Below are 21,729 nucleotides of genomic sequence, written 5' to 3'. Positions count from 1 at the left end.
GTGTAGAGAACAGAAAACACCTAGGGCACAATCCCAAGAACCCAGGGAAGATGTTCACCCTCATTTTGTGGTCTTCTGGTCTCTGGTTCCCTTTTGGAGCATTGTCTTTCCACCATCTTGTGGAATGATAAATCAGATGATCCGTTCTCCCACTCCAGAGTTTGGAAGGATCCTTAGGGACCTGTTCCACCAGACCCTCCCTCTCACCTCCATGGGATGGCCCAGGGGAAGCCATGTGACCTAAGCTCAGCTGGACAGACTCTCTCCTGGGACCGGGCATCTTGAGCACCTGACGCTAGCATGGAAGACGCCTTTGGAGTTCAGCCAAGTAATTTCTGTCCCATTTCCAAGCGAGGTATTCTAGCCTTCCAGCCAATTCCCTAGCTAGTTCCTCAATATTTTTGCAATGAATTCTTTAAAAATTTTTTTGGCTTGTAAATGCCAGGGGTTGGTTTCTGTTACTTGAAAACAAAGAGGAGCCAGCAGAGGAAAATGAGCCGGACAGGACTTCAGAGGGGCCCGAGAAAAGCCGGGAGAGTGAGGTTTCACAAAAATAAGCAAAAGAGTCTATCTTGAAGGAAGGAGTAGCCAGTGGTGTCAATTTTTATTTAAAAAATGTCCAGTATGTCTAAGTAAGCATAGGAGGAAAAGGCAAGAAGGAGACACAGTTGTTACCAATGATTAACAATGGTGGGGAGGTTTTGCTAGATCTCTGTTTCAAAGAAAGGAACCCAACTCATACGTGCTTAAGACAAGAACAACACAAAAGTAATTTATTGGCTCATGATCACTGAAAAGTCTAGGGGTGGACCTGTCTTTGGCACAGTACGAATATGTCATCAGGTCTGTTCTCTGCTCTCCTGGTTTCTAAGCTCTCTTCTCAGGCATCATCTCCTCGGGCAGCACTCCTGGGAGATCCTGCTAGAGACATACCCAGTTAGCAACTCCTGCTGGAAAACCAGTGACTCCCCCAGTGAACTCCCAGGACTAGCTCTATTGGCCTGGTTTGGGTCATATGTCCTTCTTGAACCAATCACTATAGCCAGGGCGATTCGGTGCTCTGAGTGGCCAGGCTTGAATCATGTGATTCCCCTGGGAGCTAGGGGGCGGAGTCATCTCCCTCTGAGCCACTTTTACTGAAGGCATGTACTTTGTCTAAAATAAATCGAGACTCTGGGGCACCTGGGTGGCTCAGTTGGTTAAGCGACTGCCTTCGGCTCAGGTCATGATCCTGGAGTCCCAGGATCGAATCCCTCATCGGGCTCCCTGCTCAGCAGGGAGTCTGCTTCTCCCTCTGACCCTCCCCCCTCTCATGCTCTCTATCTCATTCTCGCTCAAATAAATAAAATCTTTAAAAAAAAAAGTAAGTCGAGACTCAGTGATCAGAGGCTCAACAATCAAATTTGCAGTTCAGGTTACCAGGCGGAAGGTTACAGATGGCCATGTTTGGGTCACAGGGTCATACCTGGAGGGCATGGAGCAAGGCCCATTGAGGCACACTTCCTCAAGGCAGTGGGTACTGGGCAGACACTTGCATGCACAGGTAGCCTTGGTGGTGGGCAGATGCAGGAATAGTAAAATGAGCATAGTTGATACGTGGATGGGCTCTGAAGTCAATGACTGCATTTGAATCCACCTGGATTTGCCATTTACTATTTTACTTCCGAGTCTCGGTTCTTATCTGAAAACTGGGTTAATACAGGAATAATGCCAACCTCTTAAAATTCTTATGAGAATTAAATGGAATAATCTACATAAAGGGTTTAGCTGTGTTCCTAGAAGATAGTAAGTGCTCAATGAATGTTCGCTATTTTAAAAAAATTTTTAAGTAGTCTCTACACCCAACATGGGAGTCGAATCTACAACCTGGAGATCAAGAGTCGCATGCTCCACCGACTGAGCCAGTCAGGTGCCCCAGGATGTTTGCTATTATTATAGTGGCCTTGGGGTTTTGTTCTATGCCCTTGGTAGGGGAGCAGGCAGTCCTTGGAGCCCCCCATTCCTCATGCCATCAGAATTCCCTGGTTCAGGGCCCAGAATTCACTAGTGGGCTCTATCAGTCTAGCCAGATTCCAACCCCAGGGATGAGGAAGAGAATGGGGACCTGGGGGGGGGGAGGGTGTGGTCAGGATGGATCTCAGTAGGACTGAGTCAAGGCTAGTGGGAAGATGCTGGAAGGCCAGGGATTGAGGAGGAAGGTGAGGACTAAAGGGAGGGGCAATTTTGGGCAGAGCCAGCAGGGGTCACTGCAGATCTAAGTAACCTCAGGGAGGCTACGGGCCACCCAAGGGTCCTCTCATACACTACTCTCTGCCTCTGTCACTGCCATCCCTGGGATGCAGGGCTCAGGCCAGTTCTGGGCAGTGGGGTTGGGATTTGGCTCATGCGGTTTGAGGTGGCCACCTAGGGCCGCTGCTCTGTATCCTCCAGGGCCTGGGCTGTCGTTCCTCAGTGGAGGCCTTCATGTCGGGTATGTGCCTGGATTTCCACCTTACTGGGACCTGACTTCTGGCAGCACCTAGAATGTGTCTCTGGAGATGCTTCCCTATAAAGAGCTCTGGGACCAAATGAGTTTCCTCGTCTCATTCCTCTTCTCAGAGGGTCGTGGCCCTGATTAGCGTGTTGGAGGCTCCGAGGAGTCCCGCAGGTGAGAAAGCCTGTCAGACTTTGTTTGGCCCAGGCTTCTTGGGCTCCTGTGAGCCCTTTCACCAAAGGCTGAGGGAAACACTGGTTTAAGGTGTCGTCGTGGGCAGAGAGCACGTGCCCCGGGAGGTTAATGTGTCAAGCCCGGCCCCCTCCCCCCACCTTTTATTGCAAAGTAATACGTAACACATGTCTGTTGTGGAGAATCGGAAGAAATCAAAAGCGCAAAGAAGAAATTGCTTCCGCCACCTGCCACTCCTTAGAGCTACCCCTGAAAGCTCTGGCCGCTGTCCTCCATCTTCCCAGGGAGGAGGAGGGGACCATGGCATGAGGATGACCTCAAGGCACACCCACTTTTGCTGCAGAGAAGCCCTGTCAGAAGAGGGCCCTTTGAGAGGTCATCCTAGCCAACCCTCTGTCTCCACCCTGTGCCATTCTTGCCTCCCTTTCTCGGGGACATTCCCAGGGTGCAAGAGGATGGTGGCGGTGGTTTAGCGGCTGTTGAGTGGCGTGGAGGAGACGCGGGTGTTCGGACCATCCGCGTGGAAGGGGATCTTCCTCTCTAGGTGGGGCGACCGGCCCTGAGAGGGGCCATGGCTTACTGGGGTTTCACAATGAGCCAGGGGTAGAGCCAGCAGAATCCTGGGTCCTGGCCAGGGGCCCTCCCCACCTCTCCCGCAGCTCTCCATGCCAGGAGGCTGCACAGAGGGGCTTGTGCCCTTGGAGCGAGGCTGCGGTTTCCTCTGTGGGCCGGCCGGGCCACCCGGGGTGTGTGGGTGCCGGGCGCGCGCCCCACAGTTGTGTAATAAGCACTGCAGTGTGTGCACGCGCTCGGTAACCTGATGCAACAGGGAAGTTGCGGTCCCGTGAGCTGGGGTGTGGGCGCTTGGCTGGGGCCCAGACCACAAGGAGGATTTGGCTTGTGGCTGCGGAGGCCGGCACGGGGGTCGCAGAGTTGTCTGCGTCAAGGCTTGTCCATTCCTGGGTGCCCACATCCTGGTCCCTGTGGGCGCAGGGCTTGAAATGGGGCTGCCTGGCCAGCTGATGCTGGGGGGGGTGGCGCTTGTGCAGAGAGGAGGGACTTGCCCCATCCTCATCCTGTTTGCCTGGATGCCTATTGTCATGGGGCTGGGGGCCGGCCGGGCTTCCTCCCTGTGGGTCCATCTCTTCCATCTCTTCCTGGTTGTAAAATTGACACCAGCCCCCCCACCTCCACCCAATCCTGGAGCCCTCACCTCAGTTCCAGGTCATTTTGCCCAGCAACATCTGTCTTTCACTCCCTCCACCTTCCTGAATTCCCCAGCCCTCTCCCGGCCATGGCCTTTCCTGCACACTCCCTGTCGAGGAGAAGCAGAACAGAAGAGGCTGAGAAGCAGCCACATTGCAGCCAGGCCAGATTCCCACTGTCCACCACTATTTCTGAACAGAATGAGAATGATCTGGGTTCTTTCCCAGCCTCCATGTGCTTGTCTGAGAGATGGAGCAATGATACGTCTGCCACAGGGACCCTAGGATCTCTAGGGAAGGGTCCCGTGAATGAGAGTTGCCCTTTTGTTCAATCCCACAAGGATCGAGCACCCGGGGACCCTCACTCACAGCATCTCCATCGTCAGATGGGGCAATGGGCACTTTAAAGAGCCAGAGGCCCTGGAAGGTGATGAGAGTACAAGCAGGCCCTATCCTGCCTGCCCTGTGCTTGGTGAGGGTCTCAGTGGCCAGCTGTGAACCCTCCCTCCTCATTGTCCTTGAGGGAGGTGAGGTATGTTTGTTTCTTCTGCCCCCTTCCACCTGCTCCCGTGTCTCAGAGAGGGAACATGCTTCAGGTTCACCAGTGGCTAGGGAAGGGGAAGAAGGGCATCTGTGACCCACGTCCTCACCTCCTTCCCTGGCTGGGCTGCACCTGGCCCCCTGGGGCTCCTCCTCAGTGCTCCCAGAATGCCTCGTGTCTCGATCACTTTATTCTGCACTGACTGCCTGCTGTTTTGATGGTCTGTTTATGTATCTACTTAAAAATAATGGTAGAGGGGCGCCTGGGTGGCTCAGTCGTTAAGCATCTGCCTTCTGCTCAGATCATGGTCCCAGGGTCCTGGGATCGAGCCCCACATCGGGCTCCCTGCTCAGCGGGAAGCCTGCTTCTCCAACTCTCCCACTCCCCCTGCTTGTGTTCCCTCTCTTGCTGTCTTCGCTGTCTGTCAAATAAATAAAATTTAAAAAAAAAATCTTTAATGGGGCGCCTGGGTGGCTCAGATGGTTAAGCATCTGCCTTCGGCTCAGGTCATGATCCCAGGGTCCTGGGATCGAGCCCCGCATCGGGCTCCCTGCTCCGCGGGAAGCCTGCTTCTCCCTCTCCCACTCCCCCTGCTTGTGTTCCCTCTCTCGCTGTGTCTCTCTCTGTCAAATAAATAAATAAAATCTTAAAAAAAAATAATGGTAGATACCATAGAGTGCTTGCTGTATACTGGGCTTCACATATTAACTCATTTCCTCCTCACAGCAGAGGGACACACAATTATTATCTGTGAGGAAGCTGACGCTCAGGGAAGGGAAGTGTCCTGCTCAAAATCAAAAGCTTGCGCTGTCTAACCTCATCACTATCTTATCACCCTGGTTTATTTTCTTTAGAACTTTGATCATAGATAGTTGTCTTCTATTCACGTGTTTGTTTGCCCATTTGTTTGTTTCTCTGTCTACACAGCAAGCCCCGTGAGGTCAGGGGCTTTGTCCTTCCTCATTCACATTCCAAAGTCTTTCCTTGTGGATGGTTGATGCTCAGTAAATATTTGTGGAAAGAATGAGCCACTGAGCCACTCAGCGGAGTCTCCTTGAGGGTATGCTCTGTGGCTGTTCACCATGTTAGCCCCGCGCTGCCCAGCACAGGCCCTGGCCTAGTACGGGGCTCAGTCAGCACTTTGCTAGATGAATACAAGAGTGCAGGAGAGTCTAGAGAACTCAGTTGTTGCTGTTCTGCCTTTCAGACTCCAGGAACTAGGGGAAGATGTTCAGCCACAGGAAATATGGGGGAAGGATTTATTCTTCCTGGGTCTCTGTTTTGGTTTCTCTGTGTGATTTTGTGTGTGGGCACAGAGTGGGTGCACAGGGGGGAAGGTATGAGAAGATTGGAAACATAACAACCCCTGGGAAAAGACTCTAATTGCTTCATATCTACAGGCAGGAGATATAAACAGAGCGTATGTGTGTGGCCCAGAGGAGGCTTCTAGTAAGTGATGAATACATGAATGAGAGAGCAAGTGAGTGAGTGAGGGAGGGAGTGAGGGAGTGAGGGAGTGAGGGAGTGAGTTAGCGGAACAGTGAGCTCCTTGAAGACAGGAGCATGCTTTACTTTTCTTTGTAGCCCCAGCCACCAGCATAGGCCCACATCAGGGCTTGGCACATGATTGCTGAATGAATGAATGAATGAATGAATGAGTGACTAAAGGAACAAGTTGGTACCAAGGAGCATGGAAATGAATAGAAAAGGTGGGTCTTGCAAAGGGCCCTACAGCCCTAGTGAACCAGACCGAGGATGCAAATGCCAGCCTCTGGGTCTTTTCCACTGGAGTTAGGGTCTAAGAAATAAGGAAGGGGCCCTGGTGACTGGCAGGAACATGGTTTCCTCCTATTCATTCTTTCCAGGTGCTCTATCTGGGATGCTGTGTAGATACTAATACAAAAAATAAGACCACATAATTACTGAGCGCTCACTATGTGCCAGGCCCTAAGCTCTTTACAAGTGTTAAGGAATTCAATCCTTTCAGCAAACATATGAAGTAAGTTGTACTATTTTCTCCATTTTAGAAAGGGGAAACTGAGGCATGTAGAGGTCATGCAAAGTGTGCAACCAGAAAGTGTCACACAGTCATTCCTCAGGCTCTGCTGGGAAAAGCAGTGGCTGCCCACGCACATGCCTAGTAAATGATGTTCTCTGGGTCTTGCTTTGGCTGTATCACCACTCCAGGCCTCTTTCTTCATCCGTAGAATGGGAATGCACGTTGTCTTGGGCTGGGAGACCAAAGTCAGAGGGCTTTGCCAGCTGTGAAGGGGCTACGGGGCTCTTCTTACGGGGCAATGGGACTTTCCTCTTCCTCCCCAGGAATCACCATTATCTTCTTCATGATTATGATCACGCTCATCTTTAGATCTGACCTCCTGCCATTAATATGCCAGCACTGGAGACTCTGGAGACAGACAAATCCACTTCCCATTCAGGGATAATTGCTGTCTGATTTGGCCTCCACTTCTCTCATATTTTCATTTTTATTCTCCACCCTCCAAGCCCTGACTCAGTTCCCGCCCATCTTCTCTATCCTCAACGATTGCAACAGCCTTCCCCACTGGCCTCTCAGCCTCTGGGCTCTTTCTCACCCCCATTAACTAATTTGCTTAATATGTAAATCAAAACCTGTCACTCTCTTGCCCTCATGCCAAGAACTGACTAAACTTTTTTTTAATGGAACAAGAAGCCTTGGTAATGTGGCCCCTGGGAACACCTTTTTTCCAGCCCCCCCCCCCCCCCCCCCGCCCCAGTGCCCGCCAGCCATGCCATATGCTGCCAGGTCCTATAATAGAGCATGATTTTCATGCCTTTTTGCCTTTGCTTGTGCTGTTCCCTCTGCCTAGCAGGTCTTTCCCGACTTTGTCTCTATGGTGAATGCCCATTCATTCATTTTACCCTTTAGAACAAAAAAGACACCATTGCCTTTTCTGGTTATAAAAGTGACACATGTTTATTGTAAACAACTCAAGCAATATAGAATACACTAGGAAAAATAAAAGGAAATGTTTCCTCTTCCCACAGTTCCAACAATTGGAGATAACCACTGTTAAAGTACTATGAGTATAATCATGAATTTTTTTTTCTGTGCATATATATACATATATCTTTAAATGCATATAAATACATACATACTTACAAAAAATGGATCATTTGTGCTATTTGGTAACCTACTTTGTACCCTAAGTGAAATATTTTGGACATCTTTTCCTGTGAATAAGCAGTTTTACATAGTAATTTTTTTGTTCTTCAAAAGTCAATTTCAATGGGCGCCTGGGTGGCACAGTTGGTTAAGCGTCTGACTCTTGATTTTTGCTTAGGTTGTAATCTCAGGGTCATGAGATTGAGCACAGTGTGGGGCTCTGTGCTCAGCGTGAAGTCTGCTTGAGATTCTCTCCCCCTCCTGCTCATGCTCTCTCTCTCTCAAATAAATAAATATTAAAAAGAAACCCACGTCAACTCCAATTCAAATGTTTACCGTTTTGGAAGGCTCTCCTGGTTCACCCCTTCTCCCCTAGCCCCCATCCACAGTGCCCCTCCTCCGAGGACTCATCGTACCTTGTACCTCTTTCTTTGAAATCTTTCCTGCTTGTAGGTCATCATATGATATAAAAAGCAAACGCACAAAACAATAATTATAAATTTATGGTAATGGGCACACAATGTACAAAGATACCATCTGTGACAATAACATAAAGGGGGAGAGATGGAGATGTAAAGGAGCAGAGTGTTTGTATATTGAAACTAAGTTGGTATTATTAAAACTAGGTTGTTATAGGGACGCCTGGGTGGCTCAGTCAGTTGAACGCCTAACTTGTGATTTCAGCTCAGGTCATGATCTCATGGATCATGGGGTTGGGCCCTACATCAGGCTTTGTGCTCAGTGAGGAGTCTGCTTGAGATTCTCTCCCTCTGCCCCTCCCACCCACTCACACACTCTCTCTCCCTCTCTTGCTCTCTCTAAACTAAATAAATAAAACTTAAAAAAAACCCTAGGTTGTTGTGAGTTTAAGATGTTAATTGTAGGGGCACCTGGGTGGCTCAGTGGGTTAAGCGTCTAATTCTTGATTTTGGTTCAGGTCATGATCTCAGGGTCCTGGGATCAAGCCCCACTTTGGGCTCTGCATTCAGTGGAGAGTCTGCTTCTCTCTCTCTCCCTCTGCCCCTCCCCCTGCTTGCACTTTCTCTCTCTCTCTCTAAAATAAATAAATCTTAAAAAATAGATGTTAATCGTAATCCCCAGGTAACCACTAGGTAAATAATTAAAAAAAATTAAAAAGGAGAAAAGAAGTGTATCAAAATAGTACACTATAAAAAATCAACTAAGTGAAAGAAAAAGGCAGTAATGAAGGACTTGGGGAACGAAAAACATGCAAGATATACAGAAAACAGCTAAATAGCAAAATAAGTCACTATCAGTATTCACGGTAAATGCAGATGAATTAAACTCTCCTATTAAAAGACAGAGATTAGATTAAAAACATCATATGATGTCTATAAGAAGCTCAAAGGCACAAAGAGATTGAAAGTAAAAGGATGAAAAAAGATATCCCATGCAAATAGTAACCAAAAGAGAGATGGGGTGGCCTAATATTGTCATATAAAAGAGACTGTCAGTCAAAAAAATACTTTAAGACAGAAGGACATCATATATTAATAAAAGGTTCATTTCAGCAGAAGATATAACAATTATAAACCTCTACACACCTAAAAACAGAGCCCCTGAAGCAAAAATGGACACAATTGAAGGGAGAAAGAAACATTTCTACAATAATAGTTGGAGACTTCAATAACCCACCTTCAACAGCACGTGGAACAATTGGACAGAAAGTCAATACAGAAATAGTAGTGGACTTGAACAACACTATGAACCAATTAGGCCTAACAGATATACATAGAACACTCCATCTGATAGTAGCAGAGTTCACATTCTTATCAAGTGCATATGGAATATTCTCTAGGATAGATCATAGGTTAATCACAAAATAAGTCTTAACAGATTTTAAAAGATTGAAATCATACAGAGTAACTCTTCTGATCACAATGAGATGAGACTAGAAACTAGTATCAGAAAGAAAATGGAAAAACCCACAAATATGTGGAAATCAAACAACACACTCTTGAACAACCATTGGGTCAAAGAAGAAGTGGCAAGAAAATTAGAAAATACACTGCAATTAATTAAAATGAAAACACAACATACCAAAACTTTATGGGATGCAGAGAAAGCAGTTCTCAGAGAGGAATTTAGAGTTATAAATGTCTACATTAAAAGAAAAGAGAAAGATCTCAAATCAATAACCTAAGTGTACACCTTAAGGAACTAGAAAAAGAAGAGCAAAGTAACCTTAAAGCTAACAGAAGAAGGAGCTAATAAATATTAGAGATAAATGAAATAGAGAATAGAAAAACAATAAAGAAAATAAACAAAACCAAAAATTCTTTGTAAATGTCAACAACATTAACTAGACTGACTAAGAAAGAAAGAGAGAAGACTTAAAACTACTAAAATCAGAATGAAAGTGGGGATATTACTACTGACCTTATAGAAATAAAAAGGATTATAAGAGAATACTATGGGGGTGCCTGGCTGGCTCAGTCAGAGGACCATGTGACTCTTGATCTCAGGGTCATGAGTTTGAGCCCCATGTTGGGTGTAGAGATTACTTAAATAAAAAAAACTAAAAAAAAAAAAAAAAAAAAATACTATGAATTATTCTTTGCCACAAATTGGATAACCTAGATGAAATGGACAAATTTCTAGAAACGTGTAAACTTCCAAAATTGACTTAAACAGAAATAGAAAGTATAAGAAAAACGTTGAATCAAGAATCAAACCCCATCCAACCAAAAAAAAAAGTCCAGGACCCGATGGTTTTACTGGTGAATTCTACCAACCATGTAAAGGATTAACACCAATCCTTCTCAAACGTTTCCAAAACATTGAAGAGGAGGGAACATTTCCAACTCATTCTATGAGGCCAGCATTACCCCAATACCAAAACCAGGCAAAAACAATACCAAAAAAAAAAAAAAAAAAAAGAGGAAACTACAGGCCAGTATTTCTTATGCATATAGATGTAAAAATCCTCAATAAAATACTAGCAAACCGAATTCAGCAGCATTTTACTAAAAGTTGGACTATAAGTCCAACTAGGACTTATCCCTATAATGCAAGGATGGCTCAATATTAAAAAAAAAATCAGGGGTACTTGAGTGGCTCAGTTCGTTAAGCATTCAACTCTTGGTTTCAGCTCAGGTCATGATCTCAGGGTCCTGGGATCAAGCCCCATGTTGGGCTCTGCACTCAGTGGGGAGTCTGCTTGAGATTCTCTCTCTCCCTTCCCCTCTGCCCACCCCCCCCCACTTGTGCACACATGCTCTCTCTCTCTCTCTCTCTCTAAAATAAATAAATAAATCTTAAAAAAAAATCAGTCAATGTAATACACCATGTTAATAGAATGAAGGGAAAAAAGACACATGATCATCTCATTTGATGGGAGAAAATGCATTTGACCAAACACAAAAACTTTCATGGTTAAAGACACTAAATAAACTAGGAATAGAAGGAAAATTTCTCAACATGACAGAGGCCATATACGAAAATCCCACAGTTAACATGAGCGAAAGACGGAAGGCTTTTCCCCTGCAGTGCTAAACAAGATGGCAAATGCTTTTTGTCACTTCTTTTCTATACAGTAATGGAAATTCCAGCTAGAGCAATTAGGCAAGAAAAAGAAATAAAAGACATCCAGTTGGAACGGAAGAAGTAAAATTATCTGTTTACTGATGACCTTACCTTCCTATATATAAAAATTACCTCAAAATGGTAATTAGTCACCCATGTTTAAGAGCTAAAACTTTAAAACTCTTAGAAAACCAAGGGAAAAAATTTAAGACCTTGGATTTGGTAATGATTTCTTTAGTATGATGTCAAAAACACAGGCAACAAAAGAAAAAGATTAATTAGACTTCATCAAAATTAAAAGCTGCCACCGAATTATATACTTAAAATGGTTAAAATGGTAAATTCCACGTTTTGTGTATTTTACTATAAAAAAAAGTTAAAAAAAATAACTGACCTAGAGAAAACCCTTCAATTCCACTTCAAATGTTTACTGTCCTGGAAGCCTCTCCTGGTTCTCCCCTTCCCCTCCTCACCCCACCCACAGTGCCCCTCCTCTGAGGACTCATTGTACCTCGTGCATCTCTATTTAAAACCTTTCCCAATTATAAGCTCATTATTTGTTTATAAGCTGGTTACAAGTTGGCCCTGTCTCCCCTGCCCCACCACGATTTCCCTGTGGGCAGTGTAGCACTCGGACCCCAAGCCTTGGAGACTGAGTTCATGTCTCCACTCTGCCTCTGATCACTGTGTGACTACTGGCAAGTTCCTTAACCACTCTAGGCCTCTACATCGTCATCTATAACATGGGGGTGATGAGAACACTTACCTCATAGGGCTGTGCACCGAAAGGTCTTACAAGGATACCAGGCACACAAGACCTGCTCAATCTACATTGTTTAGCAAAACACAGATGGCTAGACTATAAAATGCATGCACAGTAACAATCCTTGTTCTCTTCCCAGCCATCTCCGGAGGACAGATGGATAGGATCTATATCTCTGTGTGAGCATTTGAATGTATGTGGATACATCCCAGGATGGGGAGAGGAGGGGCCCTGTCCTCCCAGGGCCCCGGGGTCCGGCCCCAGCTTCCCACCCCTGCTGGGCTGGGGCAGGGAAAATGAGAACATCCCCCCTCCCTGTCTTTGGGGTATTGTCCCCAGTGGCAGCAGAAGACCTACTCTTTTCTCCCTGGCTTTTACCTGTCCTTAAAGTGGGCCCCCCAGGCGTGCCCAGGTCTGAGAGGATAGGAAGGGCTCAGACTTGGGGGTGAGCATCAGTCACTGCTGCCATAGCAATCAGGGCCCTTTCATCAGCCGGAAACAGCTGCACCCGGTTGCCCCGACATGTCCAGACGGGGGTTCCCTGCCCCTCCCAGCCTGCCCCTCTTGCCCCCCTTCCCCAGCTGACAGTCACTCTTACCCTTCCCCGGATGCAGGGGACAGGCTGGGGCAAGCCAGGGACACACTCAATTTCCCTTCCCTTGCTGCCCCTCCCTGGGGTGACACCACCTCCTCCCCTCCCCCACCCCACCTGCCCTAAGTCCCCAGGCCCTGGCTGGGGTGGGAGCTGGAGGGTTTGTCTGGAGAGGGGTCCACGAGGGACTGACAGCAGCAGTCAGGCCTGAGTTCCTTAGGCAAGATGCTTTAACTGGAACTCTGGAACAGCGAGGTGCTGGGGAGACCCCAGAGCACAGAGTGGGGAAGGCATGCACCCAGGGTCATACAATAGCTGAGCTAATTCTAGAACCCAGAGCTTCAGATGCTACTTTTCTTTCCCTTTTCCAGTAGCCGAGGGGTCTCCCGACTCCCTTCTAGCTCTGATATTGTGGACCTGCTCAGACTCACTCTTCTTTCCCTCCTTGTTTTTCCCTGCTGAGGTGCCCACGTTTGCTGGTGGAGGTGGTTAGGGGTGGGGTGAGGGAAAAGGACCCTTCCAGCAGGTTCAGCCTCTGTTTTCAACAACATAACCACTCCCCCACCCCTCCCATCCCCCTACCCTCCCATCCCCCACCCCTCGCTGTGAACTAAGAGACCAGAGGCAATTGTGTAGGAAGTGCCTGGTTTGGGCAGTGGCCAGATTGGTTCTGTTGGGTTCACAGCTCAGTGCTCTGCCCACTGGACAATCCAACCTGGAGTCTGACAGATGCCTGATATATTTGACTTCTGCCAGCATACGATTGTTTAAGGCAACCCCAAGGTGTGGGGAGGGTGCCTACAGCTGTGGAGGCAGCGACGGGGGCAGGACCCACCGGGCTCAGAAGTCAGGATCCCAACTGGAGTGGGTAGAGGAGGGCTGGCTAAGCCAAGCTCAGAACCAGATGTCTGGGGGTCCAGACTGGGGTGTTGCCCGGCCTCAGCCCCCTCTGAGGGTCGGAACCGAGGCTAGAGGGCAGAGGGGTCCCTAAGGTCAGAGAAATGCTTCTCTTCCCCCTCTGACTTCTGTTGTTCTGCTGGGACGAGTGCAGGACCCTCACTACAGTAACAGCCAATATCTTCCCTTTTGGTCAGCATCACCAGACAGCCGCTGGGGAGTTGGGGGGAGGGAGGCTGTAGGAGCCCTGGGGTGTGCTCTGGGACCCCGGGCTCTTCTCTGGGCTCCACACAGCTCCCCCACCCCAGCCTGCATGACTTTAAGTGAGTCACCGGGACTTTTTTTTTAAGATTGATTTATGTATTTGGGGAGGAGGAGGAGAGGGGCAGAGGGAGAGAATCTTCAAGCAGACTCCCTGCTGAGCGCGGAGCCCAATGCAATGCAGGGCTCCATCTCATGACCCCAAGATAGTGACCTGAGCTGAAATCGCGAGTCAGACACATAATGACTGAGCCGCCCAGGCGTCCGGAGTTCCTGGGACTTTGCTTCTCCTTCTGCACCACAGGTCCTTGCCCTGCCTTCTCTCTACCATGGTGGGCGTGGAAATCTTCAGGAAGGAGAGGGTGGGTCTCTGGGACAAGATGGTTCTTTGGCATTTACCTACCCCTCACCCCAAGGCCTGAGGTGGCTCCTGCCAAAGAAATTGGCCATCAATCCTGAGTCAGAACAGCTCCATCTCCAGAGAACATCTGACACAGCGGCGGGCAGGCTGTGGCCCCGCCTTCTGAGAGTTTACTGTCAGAGCCAGTCAGAAGGTACAGGCTGGGGCAGAGGCCCAGTTTAGAGCTGAGGAGGAGGGGAAGGAGAAGCCCCCGCTGCTACAGCCCGGACACCGTGGCTGGCCAGATACATCTGCTTCCTAAACCCACAGAAGGCCTTCCGGAGCAGCCCCAAAGGTGGCCATGTCCTCTGGCCTGCTGTCATCTCTCTCTGCCCCTCCCTCACTGCCAGGGGAATGTCCTCTGTTCCCCTGCTGGCTGTGAGTACTGTGAGCACCTTGACCACTGCTGTCCTGGGGCCGAGGGTCGGGTCTGCACAAGAGATGCTCATCTGGTGCGGGCAAGGATGGCTGGTGGTCCCTGGTCCCTGTCTGCTTCCCTGTGCCCTGGACACAGCTCCTGGCCCGGGCTCCAATACTTCAGTAAAGGGGAATAGTACGAGATCACGGGCAAGTCTGTTTTGGGAGGGATGTGGGGGTCCAGAAGAAGAGAGGGTAAGAGAAACACTGTTTCAACCAGAGGGGGAGATGGGTAGAAACTCAGAAGAAGGCGTGGAAGGTGGAGTGTCGAAGAGGTCCCCTAGGAGATCCCCTGGAACTGTGGACTCTCCTCCTTCCCACAATTCTTGTAGCTTGAAGCTGAATGCTGTGAGTGTGAGGTGTCCTCAGACATAAACAGTCACTCCCAGGAAACTACACCCCACATCCTTGCTGGCTCCCTGTCTGGCATCGGGGTTGAGGTCCCAGGACTCTCTCTTTGGGAGAAAGAACCTGGTGCTAGGGACTTAGGAGGTCTGAGAGAGGCCTTGAGGCCAAAAGGAGCATAGTAAGGTCTAGCAAGGGTGCATGTGAGGGGGCGGTGGGGAAGGTCTTGGACAATGGGTGGGCCTGACTGGTTCGGAGTGCCTTGGGCATTCCCTGTCCTCACCTCTGCCCCTCGCAAAAAGTGGCCAGATGAGATTCAGTTAAATTTGAATTTCAGAATCCTTGGCTCTGGGCCTTGGGTGGAGGGGGCGGTGCGGGAGGTTGCCCTTTCTGCATAAAGAAGGACAGAATAAATAACAAATCATTTTTAGTATATCTCAAACATTGCACGAGACATTAGGTGTCCTGAAGTTTTATTTGCTAAGCCTGGCAATCCTACCCCTACACCCACCATGGCCTTTGTCAGGGACACCTGTCTCCCTAAGGCTGTCTGGAAGTGGGGAAGGCCCAGGTTCCCGCGGGCTGGCCGCAGTGTTCCCAGCCAGGCACAGAAGGCCCCGTGCTGGCTCGGGGGCTGTTGCTGCAGGTCCAGACAGTGGCTGTGGTGAGCGGCAAGGCGGGGTGTGTGTGGAATGGGGGAGGGGAACTGGGCAGTGGCCGGGCCAGAGAGACAAGGGAAAATTTTTCTGTGGGTTCCTGTCTTGTCCCCTCCCCACACTCACCACCACTGGGGCCCTGAGTCACTAGGGCAAGGGGATGGGACAGACCAAATTTTTCCACTCATCCCCCAGCCCTGTAACAAGGCTCACCTGATCGGCCCCGCCCACACAGAGGGAAATTCCAGTCCTAAATCCTGTCCGGAATTCTCACCCTGGCCAGCCAGCTCCGCATTGGGGGTTGGGGAACGACAGGCCCCGGGGACACCTATGGGACTCGCTTCTGCATCCAGAAAAGAGCGGCTTGCTTAAGGAGGGCTGGTGTGGGCATAGCTGGATAACTCTTGGGATGGGGGGGCTGGGCACGGGGGCAGCAGAGATGTGAAATCTGAGGCTGAGGCCAGGACAATGTGTGTAAAGGCACAGTGAGGCCACTCTGGTTCAGCTGACACCAATGCAGACCGTCCTCAGCCCCAGTCTGTGTGTGTGCGTGCGTGCATGCATGCCCTTCTCACCCGGTTGCTGGAGGGGCTGTAATGACAGAGCTGTTGCCAACATAAAGCCCATATTCTTAGCCTGATGCTCAAGGCCCTTTGTGTTCAGACCTCAAGGCACCTTCCCATGGTTGGTTATCCACTGCTGCTCTTTTCGGTGCCCTAGGCGCTCATCCAGGTGCTCAAACTCAGATGCCTTACAGGGGCCAGACAGGTAACTGGGGACAAGGGAAGTGGACTGGACTGAGGGGGGAGGTGTGCTACTCGGCTTCTCAATGGTTGTTGCATTTCTGGAATTTAAGACTCCAAAGCCCGTCCTCTCCCACCCCCAGCCTCATTGTTTACCTTCTGGCTCTGGAGATGGACTGCGCCTTTTTCAAGGACGCTGTGCAGGCCAGTGCGGGTGGGCCAGACGGAACACGTCTGAGGGCCGGATGTGGTCCACAGGCACCAGTTTGCAGCCTCCCCTCCGGCCAAATGGCACCTTTCCTGTTTCTTGTATACGCCCCTCCCATTCCTGCCTCTGTGCCTTTGCTTAAGCTGTTCCCTTGGCCTGGAATGCCCTCTGCCATCTCTGGGTGTCCAAATCCCTATCCATCCTTCGAAGTCCAGCTCCTAGGCCACCTCCCCCGTGAAGCCTCTATGGCTCTCGCCTTGCGTTCCCTCCATCCTCTGTACATCTTTTATGACCCAAATCACTTCCTGCTTTGCATTAAGGTTATTTATATTCCTGTTGAATTACCTGTTGGGGTTGGTTCTGTGGCCAGTTAACTTCTGACTGCCTGGCACAGAGCAGCATTCAGGAAATCATTGTTGAATGAATGTCAAATGGGCAAATGGAACCACTTCCCACGCCCCTCACAACCCCTTTGAGTCAGAATTGGGCTCAAATCGTGGCTCTCTGCTCATTTATTATAGCTATGTGACTTAGGGCAACTTACTTTGTCTGAGCCTTAATTTCCTCATTTGTAAAATGGGTGTATTAATAGTATGTGCGTCTGGTTAGATAGTCTGAAGAATAAATGTGCTAATGTATGGGAAGCACCGAGAAGTGTACCAAACACATCCCTTAGTATAAGCCATTGTCATCATCATCATCATCAGTCTTGTTATTACAAAGCTCCAATGTTAAAAAAAAAACCCCAACCCCCCCTCCAAAAAAAAACAACCAAAAAACAAAGCTCAAATGCTGCCTCCTCCATGAAGCCTTCCTCAGTCCTGCAGTCAGAATTAATCTCCCCCTCTGTTGGGTTCCTACTGTGTTTTCTCTGCCTTGTGTTATAATTAATAATCTGTATCTGACTCTCCCATCAGACTGTCACCTCTTGGAGGGCAGGTCTATGCCTCACTGATCTTTGTGTTTCTCAGTCATTCATGCAGCACTTACTGAGTGCCTTCAAAAGCCAGGCACTGTGCCAGGGGCCTGGAGATACGCTGCTGAAAGATATATCCCTTATATACTACTCAGCCATCAAAAAAAAAAAAAGAAATCTTGCCATTTGCAACGACGTGGATGGAACTAGAGGCTATTATGCTGAGCGGAATAGGTCAATCAGAGAAAGACAATTATCATATGATCTCACTCATACGTGGAATTTAAGAAACAAAACAAAGGATCAGAGGCACCTGGGTGGCTCAGTCGGTTAAGCGTCCGCCTTGGCTCAGGCCATGGTCTTGGGATCGATTCAGGCTCTCGGCCCAGCAGGGAGCCTGCTTCTCCCTCTCCCTCTGCCCCTCCCCCAGCTCCTTCTCTCTCTCTCAAATAAATAAATAAAATCTTAAAAAAAACCAACCCAAACCAAAAACCAAACCAAAACAAAACAAAACAAAGGATCATAGGTGAAGAGAGGAAAAAATAAAACAAGATGAAATCAGAGAGGGAGACAAGCCATAAGACACTCTTAATCATAGGAAACAAACTGGACGTTGCTGGAGGGGAAGGGGTTTGGGGGATGGGGTAGCTGGGTGACGGGCATTAAGGAGGGCACGTGATGTAATGAGCACTGGGTGTTATATAAGACTGATGAATCACTGACCTCTACCTCGGAAACCGATAATACATTATATGTTAATTAATTGAATTAAAATTAAAAAAAGAAAAAAAAAAAGAAAGTTATATCCCTTACAGCACTTGGCTCTGTGCCTAGGACTGCGAACACTCCCTTTCTTCCTGCTACCTGGTGTCTGCTTGCATCACTGAAAGTGGGCTGGAATGGGGTGGGGGGTCGGGCCCAGCAAAGCCCAGGCTCCGCTGACCACTGAGGGGCAGCTTTACCCCCAGTGTGGCCCTTCTGTGCTAGGGGAGCAGGGATGAGCTGGTGCTCCGGAAGCAGTGAGCAGTTTGGATGTGGGGTGTCAGGTCTCCCTGCCTGCCTTGGGTCCTCTCGGTGAGGATTGGGATGGTCCTGGCAGGTCTGGTGCTCAAGCCGGGTGGAAACCCCCCAACTCCTGGGTCAGCCTCCAGTTCCTGCACCTCTGCGTCCCCAGGGGCATTCAGCTTTGACTTTTGGATTCACTACTTATACCCATGGTGCGACCTGGAGAGATAATTGTGAACCAGATATTTACAAGCTCTAGAGCCAGGCTCCTGAGTGTGACTTCAACAAGATGCTTGGCCTCTCCGGGCCTCAATTTTCTTATAAGAGGAATTATGTGAGTTAATAACTATATAGTTGTTTGCATTATTATGGGTTACTTGCACTAGGCTGGGAGTTAGGAGCCCCAGGTTGAGTCCTGCCCCACTCCGAATACCCTGTGGGACCTCGGACAAGCCCTTTTCCCTGTCTGGGCCTGAGTCTCCCAGGCTGTGAGATCAGGAGTGGTATATACTCATCTCCCAGGCTCCTTCTGCCTCTGAGAGCCTTTGAGCTTAAGATTCTCTGTCTGGGGTCCAGCCCCTGTAAGTGGGGATGGCCCTCTCCCTTCCTAGGGACCAATTTCTCCCTGACAAATAGGGAGTCATGATCCACTCACATCCCAGGGATTGCAGCCCCTGTTCCCTGGTTTCAGCTTCAGTCATGGGACTTGAGTCCCCAGTCCCTGCCCTTAACCCTGAACTCCTCTTTCCCCTCCTCCATTAGCACATGGGGCTAAGCTCAATGTCACCAGAGGCAGCAGTCGGTCCCTGCGCCTGCACACCTCAGCCTCCCACCCCTTTGCCAGGCCCACAGCCAGGAGGCAAGGAGAGAAGAGAAGGTACGTCTGAGGCTCACCTGCAGGGATATGAGGTGTGAGATGGGCAGGAGGGACAGCTTAGGCTTCAAGGACCACAGCTGGGAGCGGGGATTCTGAGTGTGTGGCTCTGGCAGGCCCTGTCTGCATCCTGGTGGGCCAGGGACAAGAGGGGCATCCATTATTTCTGCCCCCCCCACCCCCAGTACCTCAGCAGGATCAGTCGGTGGGCCTCCACAGACAGGGGAGAGGGGCAGGGGTGCTGAGAGAGTGGGCGCCCCTCCCCCACCCAGGCCAGACCGCGTGCTCCCTTCCCTAACCCCATAAGTCCTTGGTCCTCATTAAAGACCCTAATCCTCCCGCCCTCCCCCTGGCTGATTCAGAGGCCTCCACCCCCAGGTGTAGCGGGGAGGGGACAAACATCTACGGATTTGGTCGTTGTCCCTTCCCCCACCCCCACCCACAAGACTGGGCTTGGCCACCTGACTGAGCGGTCAATGGGCATCTAGGGGTCACTGGCACCCCAGGGTGGCGCTTCTGGGAAGTAGAGGCACGAGAAGACAGGCCTCTGAGGGGAGGAGTCCTAGGAAAAGAGCGAAAAGAGGAGAGGTGGTGGCAATGTTCTGACCAAGTGGGAGAGTCCCTGGCAAACAACACTTCTCCCTTCCCCTTGCCCCTCGCCACCCCGGAGATCCCCCACTGAGGCGTGCCCCCAGGGCCGGCACAAGCACCCAGCTCCGGACCTCTGCAGCAGCAGAGCAGTGAAGGCCCTGGGGAAGCCAGGCCAGGGGCCCTTGGGCCTCATTTTCCTTGGGTTTCTCCAATGGGGCTGATCACTGCCTCACTTGCTCTTGCCTCCCCTCCTGGGGCCAGGCATGAGGGCAGAGGGAAAGGCCGAGGGGAACACACGCTCTGGCAGGTAAGCATAGTGGGTGCTGGGGGAGGTTGGGGCCAGCGTTTGCAACTGGCTCCCGGTCCTCTGGCCAAGTGCCGGCCTGTACCTACCGTTTCCATTGGCCTAGAGCTTCCTGGTGGAGTGTGGAGCAATCCTGCTCCTTCCCTTTTACCTCCATTCCTCCCGGGCTGCTGAGAGCAGCTTCCCGGAGCTCTTCTTCCAATAATGCCTCAAATGGGCTTCACTGGGAGGCCCAAGGTTCTCAGCGCCCACCCATCCCCCATGCCTACTGGTCGCTAGCTGGGGGTGCTGGGCTAGGGGCCGCTGGGGGCTCCGGGGAGAGAAGACAGCCTATCCTCAGGCAGCTCCCAGGCCGATGGGCTGAGACAAGGGGTTGCAAACAGACACCTGCTCTGTGTGTCATCCACTGTTGACCCAAAGGGGCAGGTGGTCAGTGATGTAGACCAGGGACATAATGAACTATATCTCATCAGAAGCAAAACTCATGATTCATTTACGTCCCACCATAAAGAACGAACACTGCTCATTAAACTTTGACACAGTGCCTTCTCGTTGGTGATTGCAAGGCGCATCCTGATTTCAGTGATGGTAAAATGTCAAAAATGTGTGTCAGAGAACAAAAATAAAAGTTAAAAATATTTCTCTTGGACTCACGTCTTTTTCCTGCATCGAATAGTGTTTACTCGGAAGGCGTGTTCTGGGGTTTAGGAGGGCGGGGCTTGTACATCAGCGCCTTGCCCGGCACGTGAAAACGATCACTCGATGTTCACTGTTACTGCTGGTGCTGTTCTAGGTACATGAAAGTCCTTTTTGCTAATTTTGTACTGTTCAGAGGCCAGGATCTCCGAGGCTACTGAGTCAGGAGAGCCAAGGAGGCAGCATGGAGGGGGCCCTATTCCATGGGTGAAACCTACAGTGTACCTATAACCCCCATCAGAAGGGCTCAGCCCCTGGGCACCTGGGTGGCTCAGTTGTTGAGCATCTGCCTTCGGCTCAGGTCGTGATCCCAGGGTCCTGGGATCGAGCCCCGCATCGGGCTCCCTGCTCCGCGGGAAGCCTGCTTCTCCCTCTCCCACTCCCCCTGCTTGTGTTCCCTCTCTCGCTGTGTCTCTCTCTGTCAAAATCAAATCAAATCAAATCAGATCACATCAAATCAAATCAAATCTTAAAAAAAAAAAAGAAAAGAAACGGCTCAGCCCCCTTCTGATGAGCCCAAAGGCCTAAGTTGCCAGCCTCTCTGAAAAGTGCCACCGTGACTCATGACCCCTGTCAATCAATCAACCATTGGGTCAATTCATTCATTAAGACATTTCTTGAGCACCTGTGCCTTGGCCATCACTGCTGGATCCCCCACGTGGCCCCAGCCTGGCCTCTGCCTGTTAGAGGCACCCAGGCCTCAGCTATTTGAACTGGCACATCAAAGGCAGAATGGTCCTGACTCCTCATTAGGGGCTTTTTTCCCATGGATCAGCTGAGGAGGTCAGCTCCTCCCCTCTCTCACCATCCCTAATCTCACCCCCCACAGGGGAGGGCATCTTCATTTCCCAGACACTCCTGGGCCTCTGTAGATGCTGCTCTCTCTGCCAAGACACCCTCAGCCTTGTTCTGTGCAAAGCCTCTCCTTGGTTACAAAGAGGTTTTTTTTAAAAAAATTT

The sequence above is a fragment of the Phoca vitulina genome, unplaced genomic scaffold, assembly GCF_004348235.1.
Source record: "Phoca vitulina isolate PV1807 unplaced genomic scaffold, GSC_HSeal_1.0 scaffold11, whole genome shotgun sequence".
NCBI lineage: Eukaryota > Metazoa > Chordata > Mammalia > Carnivora > Phocidae > Phoca > Phoca vitulina.
Note: the sequence above shows the minus strand (reverse complement) of the source record.